The following is a 12,220-nucleotide window of genomic DNA, read 5'->3' on the forward strand; positions in this document are numbered from 1 at the left end:
GTTTATCCATCCTTCTCTCCTCCCTTTCCAGATCCTCTTTCCTTTCATTTCTTTGTTTCTCCGTGTCACCCATACTTGTTAAAATTATTTGCATATAACATTCATAATAACTTCATACCCTTGCAAAGTGACTTGCATGGGGGAGGTTTTCAATAAATATTCATTTAAGATGACTTTTTTCCACTCTTCTTTTGTCATAGCTCCCCATCCCACCGAGCCATGGAGACATTGGTCTTATTGTAGGTCACAAAATAATGAAGTACAAGGATTTCACTTTAGGAAGAAACAGGAATCAGGACTTTTGTCACTGACTTTCATGAACTGGGCTTCCAACTTTTAAATGTGGTGCATAATTGACACTTTGATACTTTTAGGCTATGGTGTATTCTCACACTCTCATGGGGAAAAAATACTTGCTGACACAATCAGGAAACAGATGGTGACAAAGATCTTATACTTTGGTGCCAATCAATATGTTTTACTTGCCACTACTAAAATCTCATTTGAGGGACCCAGGAATTTAAAGGAATTTTTCTGGCTTTTTTCTCTATCCTTTAAAGACTATTTTTAAGAATCTTCAGGGCTTAGAAGTTTTACTTCATTATTCCTTTTCAGTTTATTAAGTCAATTCTAGAAGGGTTTTGGCTTGTAGCTAAGAGAAAATAGTGAATTCAAGTATTTTGTTCTTTACCACCAGTGACAGAATAGTGTCTTAACTCTTGCCCCCTTCCATCCAGACACCACCCTTGAGTACACCTACCCTAACCTTGAAAAATTAATCTTCTGGAGAATGATGAGTCCTGTAATTGTGCATTGACATAACAACAGAAATGTTTCTCCCCATCCCTTCATTCCTGCTTCATTTACGTAATAGCAACTGCTTGTCAAACAAGAAAAGAAAAGGAGGGATTTCCCTGGTGTTGCAGTGGTTAAGAATCCACCTGCCAATGCAGGGCACACAGGTTTGATCCCTGGTCCGGGAAGAACCCACCTGCTGCGGAGCAACAAAGACTGTGCGCCACAACTACTGAGCCTGTGCTCTAGAGCCCATGAGCCATAACTACTGAGCCTGTGTGCCACAACTTCTGAAGCCACACGCCTAGAACCCATGCTCCACAACAAGAGAAGCCACAGCAATGAGAAGCCCACGCACCGCAACGAGTAGCCCCCACTCACTGCAACTAGAGAAAGCAGCAACGAAGACCCAACGCAGCCAAAAATAAATAAATACGCAGACCCTTAAAAAAAAAAAGGAATATTTCTGGAAGGAGTAAATGATAACATTATTATCCAGAATACAAAATATTAACGAGGTGAAACTCTATGTCTGAGGAGAAAGAATCAGATAATCACGTCCAACTAGGAACTTCTCCCCCAGACCAGAAACTTCTGAAGGGCAAGGACAATGTTTTATTCTACCTCAGAGCCCACATAGCCATTTTTAACAAATATTTGCTGAGTTGAATCTACAGCAGTCCATGAATTGGCCAGTTCTTGGTGGAAGAAAGAACTGGCCAGTTTTCTTCCACCAAAAGAAGCCCCCCTTTGTTTATGTAGCTCTAGTATATTGGATTTGCATTGTGACTTTTAGGGTTTGGGATGCCTAAGAAATGTGTAGGTGATTGAACCTTTATGCATCACCTGCCTAGGCAACTATGGGAGCCTGATTTAATCAGGCATATTCTATTTCATTGTGCTTTTTCTCCCCACTGCTTAAATTGGTCACTAACATCTCTCAAATAATTTTAAAATATTTGTTGAGTATGACTTCCATAGAGGATACAGAGGAAGAAAACTACAATGTGTTGAACATGCACAATACTTTATGCCAAGCACACATAGGATATATAATTTAACCCTCAAAACAATTGTGTGAGGGCCCTGTTATCGATATTCCTATTTTATAATGAGGAGACACAGGTTCAAAGATAATAATTAAGTAGCCTAACATCACACAGATCGTAGCATAGCTGCGGTAGAAACCTAAGTCTGTCTAGTTGCAATGTCTATTGCACAGGAATGAATATTAATTTTACTTTAATTTTCTTGAATCTACACAAATTCTGTGCTCCTACTTCTAGGATCATAAATAGGTCATTACTTCTAATTTCTCGGTTAATTGTTCAGTAACTTACTCAGCAAGATTTTGGCGCTGACATCCTAACAGAGTTCTGATATGGGTTTGGTTTTCATCCTCATAGCAGTCCTTCATAGAAATCCACAAAAGGTCTAAAGTGTGCTGATCTTATTCTTCTTCATCTGCCAGGCTTCCTGAGAAATTCTACAAACTCCACACTGGTCACAATCTGAGCAAACATGTTTTTGTAGAAACAAATGTATGGCATACACATCATATAATTCCTCTGCTCAAAACTCTCTAATAAATCTCCATCTTGCTCAAAGTACAAAATTTTTGGCTTTCCAATAACCTAGAGGGCATTACATTACCTGGTCCACCTCCCTTACCTCTCTGGTAGTCCCTTCTCCTGTTTTCTCCCTGGCTCATGTTCTCTGGCCACACTGCCCTTCATGCCTTCCAGTCTTGCACCCAAATCAGAGGCTTTGCATTGGCTGTTTCCTCTGCCTAGTTCCTTCTTCCCCAGATTTGCAGACAGTTTACTCCCTTACCTTCTTCAAGTTTTTGTTCAAAAGTCACTTTCTCAATGATATCTACCCTGATCCCCCTATTAAAAATTATAACCAAACAGTCAAGAATTCTCAGTCTTCTTTACACTACTCAGCATTTTTAGGTAACATTTATCACTTTCTAACAAACTATATTTCAACTGTTTTTTAGGCTCATTATTTATTGTCTGTATCCCTCCACTAGAATATAAGCTCCACAAGGACAGGGATTATTTTAAATTTCATGCATGGATGTATCCCAAGCACCTAGAAACAGTGTATATAAGAGATGCTCAATAAATGAATGAATATGCATGTAAACACACATACATTTGTGAACTCTTAAACACCTGAATCTCTCAGGAGTATCACACAATATTAAGAATTATAATAATTACCTGATTTATGAGTTTAGATTCAACCCACCCTACTTTATAGTTCTTTTTAATCAATAAATTCAACAAGAGTATGTTAGCAGTGAAAAAATAGATCCAGCTGCATACATTCCTTTAAAAGGCACTCAGGAACATTGAACATTTTCTTTTCAGTAGTAAAATGACTTATTTGAATCAGAGACCTTAAAGTCCATTTATGGGGAGGGAAATACTCTCACATAAACTGAAAAGTATATGCAGGTCAACATATAAAGACTGGCCAGGGCTTCCCTGGTGGCGCAGTGGTTAAGAGTCCGTCTGCCGATGCAGGGGACACGGGTTCGTGCCCTGATCCGGAAGGATCCCACATGCCGTGGAGCGGCTGGGCCCGTGAGCCATGGCCGCTGAGCCTGCACGTCAGGAGCCTGTGCTCCGCAACGAGAGAGACCACAACAGTGAGAGGCCCGCGTACCGCAAAAAAAAAAAAAAAAAAAAAAGACTGGTCAGACTGTAGTTTGTATTTTCATCTCTCTCCGGCTGTCTGCGCATCGTTCAGCTTCCCGCTGCCTCTTTAAATCTATGCTCTTTTCTAAGGTGTAGTCCTCTATCTCTCCCAGCTCAAGAGGAAAACAGTCTTCCATCAAACATGGTGCTCAGACTCAGGCTTCCTTAAGCACAGCATCAGATTTATTGCTGGCTTCATCACTTATCAATAAAACCGGCTTACACACCTTGCTCTATCTTGACAGCCGTCTCTCCAGACATCAGGAACCAAGGTTTACATAGACTCTGGACTTTATCTGGGCCCTGTGATGTACAATATCATGGCAACAAGGCCTTTTCTCTTTGTTCTGGGGAAACTTGAGCCGTAATGTGCCAGCCTGGTGTTCATGCTGATTGTGATAAAGAGCAGCACACAGCTTTTTCTCTCGCTCTTCTTTCTCTTCTCTCATTTTTTTCTCCTCTCTCTTTTAAAGAAACAGGTGTTGGCATGGATTAGAGAAAAATTACATCATCTTGAAGAGAAGAGGAGAAATGGAAAGGAGGGAAAAAAATAGGAAAAAAAAGTGGCAACCAGACCCAAATACATTTGCACATATAAAGCTGTTCTAATGAGAGCCAAATTGATTTGACATTCAGTGGCAGTTTGAAGCCAAGAAAAGCAAAGCAGCCTACAAAAGGCCTAGCTCATTGTTTATGGAGTGTCATACTCTATCATCTGTGAGACCAATAACAGGGATGGGGAGGCCTTTAAAGGCAGGGTGTGTGCTGGGAAGGGCTGTGTGGATACCACCAGTGTCAGATCTGATAGACTGATTGAACGTGGCTTCCTGAGCTGAGATGGGGTTTGTCAGATGAGGCGGATATTATCTGCAGATTACACATTAGCCAGCAAATTTATAAAGTATTAGCATTCCTTGAAGATGTGTACAATGCTTAGGGAGGCACATTTTACACTGGTCTAGGGAGAAAAAATTCTCATAAAAATACTAACCAATGAAAGACAGTAATGAATTATATGTCATTCAAATGGAACTATATGCATAATATAACAGAAGCATCATTATCATCACAAAAAGAGTATGGTTCCCTCATAGCAAGCAACGTACACTGCAGGTATGCACATGTATACAGTTGACAGAATGAAAAAAAATCATACTAAAATGGAAATTTTTTCCATTAACTTTATTTTTCAAGAAAGAATGTTTGGTCATTTCAATATTTGTTAACTGGCCAGGGATTTAGCATTCTGCAGCTCACTGTTAAGAATACCTGGGGAGGAATGAGGTGTTTATTAAATGTCAGCACATGACAAGGTGGATTAAATAAGTCTTTCTAGAAATGTGAGAAATGCTAGAGTGTTACAGTCTGTGTACAAAGAAGAGTTCCTCTTTCTCCATCCCCTTCAGCCTCAAGCCCAGTCTAAGTATTATTTTGATATTAGATTCAGTAGAAGATTCAGATAGTAGTGTTTACTTTTGGGCTTCACAAAGGAAAGTTGATTTTATTGCAGGGTATTGCTGAGTGATATCAAATCCAAAATTTCAGCCTCTTTCATCTCAATTTTCTAAACACTTATGGGGTTAAAAATAAAATTTGACCTTAAGTAATCTAGATTTCACTGCGTTTCTCTGGTATAGCACCATAAAATACTGTGCATATGAGACAAAGATTAAATACCAAAATGGTGTCAAAGGAAGCATATTAATACACCATGAATAAATTCAGAACTCCTATTAATTTAAGCACATACATCTTTAATATAAATTCAAAAAGAGAAATGGAAAGTATTATTATTGATAGGAATAACAGTGCAGATTAGAATTTTGTTATGCACATTTATCTCATACAGCTATGAGATCCTTACTTGATATTCCTTGGGACTGGATAGGCCTTGATGCTTCTTTGCCCCATATTGCTGAAGGTCAGGAGGACTGGGGGTTCTGAGGAATTACATGTAAAGAACAACTGGAATTGTTTACCAAGCCCACTGCCCCCTAGTTACCTGCATTCAGATAGTGGGTTACAGGATTTTTATAGAACCCTTATGGAGCATAAACACCTCACTCTAAACCCAAACAGAATCCCTTAGCCTGCACCCTGTGCAGGATATAAGGATGAAAGCTGCGGCAGTGGCCAGGCTGGAACACGGTGTTCAACACACAGCTTCTCTCCCTCCCTGCCACAACCAGACCAATGGAGTCACCACAAGGAGTTCAATTCCACAGACATTTATGCTGGGAATACAAGTTAAATAAGATCCTAGTCTTTACTCTCAAGAAGTTTAACATAATTTACAGAGTTCCAGGCAAGCACAACTCTTACTTTCTCCAAATCTCAGGCCCTCACGCCACCATCAGAGCTTATGCTATCTGGTGGCATATTGTATGCCTCACTGAACAGAGGGATAAACATTTCCTAATAGGGATTTGATGGACCTAGAGTCTCAGAGAGTCTAAGTGGACAGATATGGAAGCCTAAAATTAAAACGGTAACCCTCACGTATGGATTACATGGCTAAGGAAAATAGGGGTTCAAAATAAAAATATAACTAATTGTATAGTGGTTGTTTTCAAAATGCTTTCACATAGGTAATTTACTGTGATAATGTCAAAGAATTTGGCCATTTGATGGGACAGTTAGAATTAGGATCTGATAGATGGATTATAGTTATACTCAATTGTTATGGACTGAATATTTTTGTACCCCCCAAAAGTCATATGTTGAAACCTTACCCACCCCAAGTTGATGATATTAGGATGTGGTGCCTTTGGGAGATAATTAGAATTAGATGAAGTTATGAGGGTGGAGGCTTCATGAATGGGATTAGTGCAATTATAGGAGTCACCAGAGAGTTTGCTTCCCCTCTCTGCTCTCTGCCATGTGACGATACAATGGGAAGCTGGCAGTCTGCAGCCTGGAAGAGAGTCCTCACCAGAACCCAACCATGCTGGCACCCTGATCTCAGACTTCCAGACTCCAGAACTGTGAGAAATGAGTATCTGCTGTTTATAAGACACTCAGTCTATGGTAGTTTATTATAGCAGCCTGAATAGACTAAGACATCAAACTAAAAGAAAGATCTGGCATGATTAGTGTAGACTCCACAGATTGCTCATTAAAAAAATGAAGATCTTCAGGAAGTTCTCTAGCTATAGACAGGATTTGTTCTTATTTAGATCCAGGGGTATACTTTCTATGAATATCAATAACAATAAAAAATGATTTGAATTCTTCTATCTATAGGTATTAGATGACTTTATGAAATATTTTAAGGACAATTTGGGTAAAACCAATCAGTCTATGTGTTCTGTTAGGAAGAACAATTAATACAATGATGCTTCCAAGTCTTTGTCATATAAACTGATCCCTGCTGATTGTTTAAGCTAAAATAGCTATCAAAATCATTCTGCCCTCACTTGAAAATTAAGAGCAACCTGCCTGTGCACCCTTCTACACTATTGGTGAGAATGTAAATTGGTGCAGCCACTATGGAGAACAGTATGGATGTTACTTAGAAAACTAAAAATAGTTATGATCCAGCAATTCCACTCCTGGGCATATATCTGGAAAAGAGGAAAACTCTAATTCAGAAAGACACATGCACCCCAATGTTCATAGCAGCACTATTTACAATAGCCAAGACTTGGAAGCAACCTAAATGTCCATCAACAGATGAATGGATAAAGAAGATGTGGTATATATGTACACTGGAATATTACTCAGCCATAAAAAAGGATGAAATAATGCCATTTGCAGCAACATGGATGGACCTAGAGATTATCATACTAAGTGAAGTAAGTCAGAAAGAGAAAGACAAATATCACATGATATCATTTACATGTGGAATCTAAAAAAATGATACAAATGAACTTATTTCCAAAACAGAAACAAACTCACAGACATAGAAAACAAACCTATGGTTACCAAAGGGGAAAGGGGGTGGGGAGGGATAAATTGGGAATCTGGGATTAACAGATACATACTACCGTACATAAAATAGATAAACAACAAGGACCTACTGTATAGCACAGGGAACTATATTCAATATTTTGTAATAACCTATAATGGAAAAGAATCTGAAAAAGAATATATATATGTATATATATATATATATATAACTGAATCACTTTGTTGTCCACCTGAAACATTGTAAATCAACTATGCTTCAATAAAACACACATACACACACAAAGAGCAACCTGCCTGTGTTCAAATATTGCCTCTGTCTCTTTTTAGCTAGGTAACCTAACACAATTTAATAAGCCATTTTGTGCCTCAATTTCTTCATCTGTAAAATGGGGATACTAAAGGAGGTGCTGTAACGATTAAACAAACAACACTTGTAGAAGGCACTGGACATATATTAAAATAACAATGCTAACAATGATAATAAGTTTTAATTTAAGGAATATTCCAACAACATATCTAAAGCAATTCAATAATTGTTTCACTAGATTTGTAGCGAATTGTTTCTTTTTCAATTTTGGAACCTCTATTTCTTTAATGTTGATGGTAACGTTAGGGAAATATAAAGAATGATGGCAGAAAGTTTACTGAGCATTTCTACTAATCCAATAGTATTCCTTTTAAAAGTCCTGGATTCATTGTACTTACATTGTATCCATCCTCCTACATGTATCTTTTCTGGTACATGAATATGTAGTACTTCATATTGACCAAATTAATAGTCTTTCTTTCTGGTGTGAAATATTATCAGCTCTTTGCGGGGTTTCTCACTATGTATGCTGTCACTGCTTTTCCTCATAAGCCATAGATGCCTTTCTGTAAAGCTGGGCCACCTTATCCTTGGTTGAATTACTTTAAAACCCAATATCAAATAAACCTGTATGTTGCTCTTTTTCAGAAGGAAAAACTATAGATAAAGATTCATGTTTTATTTTCTCAATTTTGTTTAAAAAGTGTCACTGGGCCAAAATACAACAATAATAATAGCTACACTAACTTAGTGCCAGGGAGTAGGTATTATTACCATCTCTACATCACAGATGAGTAGGGAGGAGTGTAGAATAGAAAGGAAGCATCATACAGCTGTTACACAGCCAAAAACAAGATTAGCTCCAATCTCTCAAGCCCTTAACGCCAGTTGTACTGCCTCCTGGGATTATGTCTGAACTGTCACCTCAGAGGAATCAGAACCCTCAGTGGCTAAACAACAAATGGGCATCTCCTAGAGATAACAAACTGCCCTTTCAGACTCAACGATTAGTGACTGTAATTTGTGGCATGTGCAGCTCCAACAAGTTCAAGTGTTACAGAGAGAGATAAAGCAGCGCATTGGAACATTTTTTTGTACATGCTGCGAGTTAATCTTCAGTAGTTGAACCTATATTTTTGGTTATCAAGTTTAGATGAAATGCCTCAATAAACATATAATTAACAATAAAATATGATAAAATAGATAAAAATATCCATCCAAGACCACTGACCTAACCAGAAATCTGACTCTCTATTTTTAAATTTATTAATTCATGTTTAACATGGGTATTTTTTGTAATCCACATGGTTATGCTTAACAGAGTGCTATAGTCTAAATAAGTTTATAAAGTAACATTACTAAGCACTTGGCAAAGTTATTTTGTCATTATTTCCACTCCCATCCCCTTATTTTGCACAGACTGCCATGTTAAGAAATAGTGTGTGAAATAATGGAAGACACCTGAGTTCTAACTAAATTGATTCATGAGCTTGGTGCTCTGGAAGAGATAGTTTAGTGTTGAATCTCAACAAGCTGAAAGCCTTATGCCTCTTCCCAATACAAAGAGATGAATTCCTGTTTGGCAAGCCAGAACAACAGGTCCATTATTCTGACTCTGTTATCACAGTGAAATTTATCATATTTAGATCTCAGATATTTGAAACTTTAGTTATCAGGCAAACAATCTTAGGTCACAGCTTATAACATTGAAACCAAAAAACAAACCAAAACCAAAAAAAAAAAAAAAATGCCCGTGATTAAACAAAATGTCCCCAAATCCATCATCGTAACTTATGCATAGATGAGAATCCTCAGAACATATTTACACTTGCTTTTTCTACAGTTCAAAAGAGCCTTTCTTTCCCCATTTCCAGTCCCACGGTCGATTAAATACAACAAATTAATGGGTGATGGTTGCTATCTGCAGACACATTGAAAGTACAAGAATGTGCTAGTTAGTGGTCTGATAACAAGAGGGAATGTAAAGAAATATAAAAACAACTTGAACCATATTCCCACCTGGGGCCATTTAATGTTGGAGAAAGCAGCTACTTGAAATTCAAACCCCACAGTATTATGTGGATCATTAATATATTATAGAAAACTATAATTTACATCCATGATGATTATCTTGTATAAATAGTATGTCACAAAAATTATGTTCAGTATACTCTTTAAAAGAAGGCAAAAAGTTTTTAATATATTTAAAGAAATATTTCCATACAAAATGCTTCACATATTGGCTTAGCTTTGATATTTAAAGGATAAACACTAAAATAACCAGAATACTCAAATGAAAAAAAATCATGCATTCCCTGAAGGCTCTAGACTATTGTGGTTTTATTAAATACAATTGTTTTTGAAGAATAATACTGGTATGTCTGAACTGGTTGGTGCCCTTAACAGCTCCCTCTCTACCCACAAACAAGGCCAAGTGCTTTCTATAACCACAATTCCAATACATGTTCCAAAAAATATTTCTAAGCTCTATTTCCTACCCACCCTTCCAAATCCACTAGCTCTGGCTTGGTGTCCCTAGTCACTACCCTGTTGCCTTGTTCCTGCTTTGTGTTTCAATTGCTTATTTAGTTTCCAACTCTGGCTTTAGCCCTGGATGTAATTCAGATATCCCATAGCTCCATGCCCCAGAATAGCACTGTCTAAGAGAAATACAATGTGAGCCACATACAAAATTTCCAATTTCCAGTCACTACATTTAAAAAGTAAAAAGAAACAGAGACAATTAACTTTGTAATGCATTGTATTTAGCCCAATACACTGAAAACAATCATCATAAAAATATTAATGAGTTTTTTTACATTTTTTCAATTCTAAGTTGGAAATCTTGTGCGTCTTTTACACTTATAATATATCTCATTTTGGACTAGCTACACATTTCAAGTGTTCAATGGCTACCTGTGGCTAGTGGTTACCATATTGGACCATGCAGCTATAGAGCACTTAGGTCATAATCACTCTCAACTCCCAGAACTCCCACCCTGGCTGGAGCTTCAGATTACCTAATGGTCTCTGAGGGTAGTTCTTAAAGTATGCCACATTATTGGCTAGAGGTTCCATGTATGCATTGGTATGTACCTAATAATAATCTCATTTTAAACAACTTTGTCTTTTATAAGTTTCACACCAAAACACTTTCAAATCTGTTTTTCTTCCAATGGCACCCACATCAACTATGTGATGTAGATAAAGCAGGCATGAATATCCCCATTTTATAGGTAAGGAAACTGAGACTCAGAGAAACTTAGTGATTTATTTAAGGTAGCCCAGCAAAGATAACAATTCAAGGGGAAGTTTGTGATTTCTAGTTTACAGCTGTTTCTACAATTCCTTATTACTCCTTAAACAATTAGAGGATGAATCTATTTACTTTCTTGGATGCAAATTCCCAAATAATGCAGACATCTGGTCATCAGTAGCCTAACTCTCTCTCTTGAGCAATGATATCAAATATATATTGAAACATGCACAGTCAACCCAGAGATATCAGGGATAATAGAAGAAAGTCTGCGTGAAATATGTGGGAAAGAGGTTTTCTTTTCATGTATAAGTAAAACTAACACTTGGGCAATGATTAAATCACATTGAGAAACCTCAAAGACACATAAAAAGGGAAATTCTTTGGGGGTTTGCTTATTGTTTATTTTTCAGAAATGAAGTGATCTAAAAAGAGAGGACAAGTTCATTCAGTTATAGCTTTCATATAATTACCACAAACTCTAATGCAATGTAGACTGTAGGTCTGCTCAATGTACATTTCTGTGCTTGCCAAATTATGTTTGGCAGTGTGGTCAAGCAAGAACAGATGCACACTGGGCCGAGTTTTCTTGGGCTGTTCAATAATTAGGAGGACCATGTATTATAATAAACCACATCCCCTTGGCTAAGATTTGGATGCAAATTGCACACTAATTCACTTCCAAGTTTTTTGGAAGCTCACCAAGAGAGATGAAAATCAGGGAAATATACTGTTTACTTCAGGAAATTTGTTTAAAAGTAAATATGGCTCATTTATAAGAGGCGTTGGGGAACTCCATAAGAAATGTAACAATAGCTTTTTTCAGGTTCCATTCAGCAGGAATAAAGAAATCCTAAGAGGCTCCTTTGAAGAGGTGTCCTGTGTTAAATGCCAGTTCTAACCATCTTCTTATGAACGCATTGGAAGAGTTCTAAGTGGATGATAAACACTCATATTTGTAAAATATCATGTTGCTCAAATGGATGGTGAAATAAGTTCACCCTCAGTGAATGAGGCCTTGTCAATATTTTATGCTACTAACTGATAGGTAGCAGTCTGCCTCAAATTTGGAAGTGGGTGGGTTGAAACTTTTTTTCTGCAAAGCCAAAATATCCATTATAATAAAAGCCCTTGCATCACTTCAACTGGTATTGCTTAGTAATCCAACAATTGCAAATACTATCTAGAAGGAGGTATTTTTAAAAAGGCAAGACCTAAAAGACCAAAGTCTATGCCATATTCCCT

Source organism: Monodon monoceros, unplaced genomic scaffold (genome assembly GCF_005190385.1).
Source record: "Monodon monoceros isolate NGI ecotype Baffin Bay Population unplaced genomic scaffold, NGI_Narwhal_1 Super_Scaffold_21, whole genome shotgun sequence".
NCBI classification, from domain to species: Eukaryota; Metazoa; Chordata; class Mammalia; order Artiodactyla; family Monodontidae; genus Monodon; species Monodon monoceros.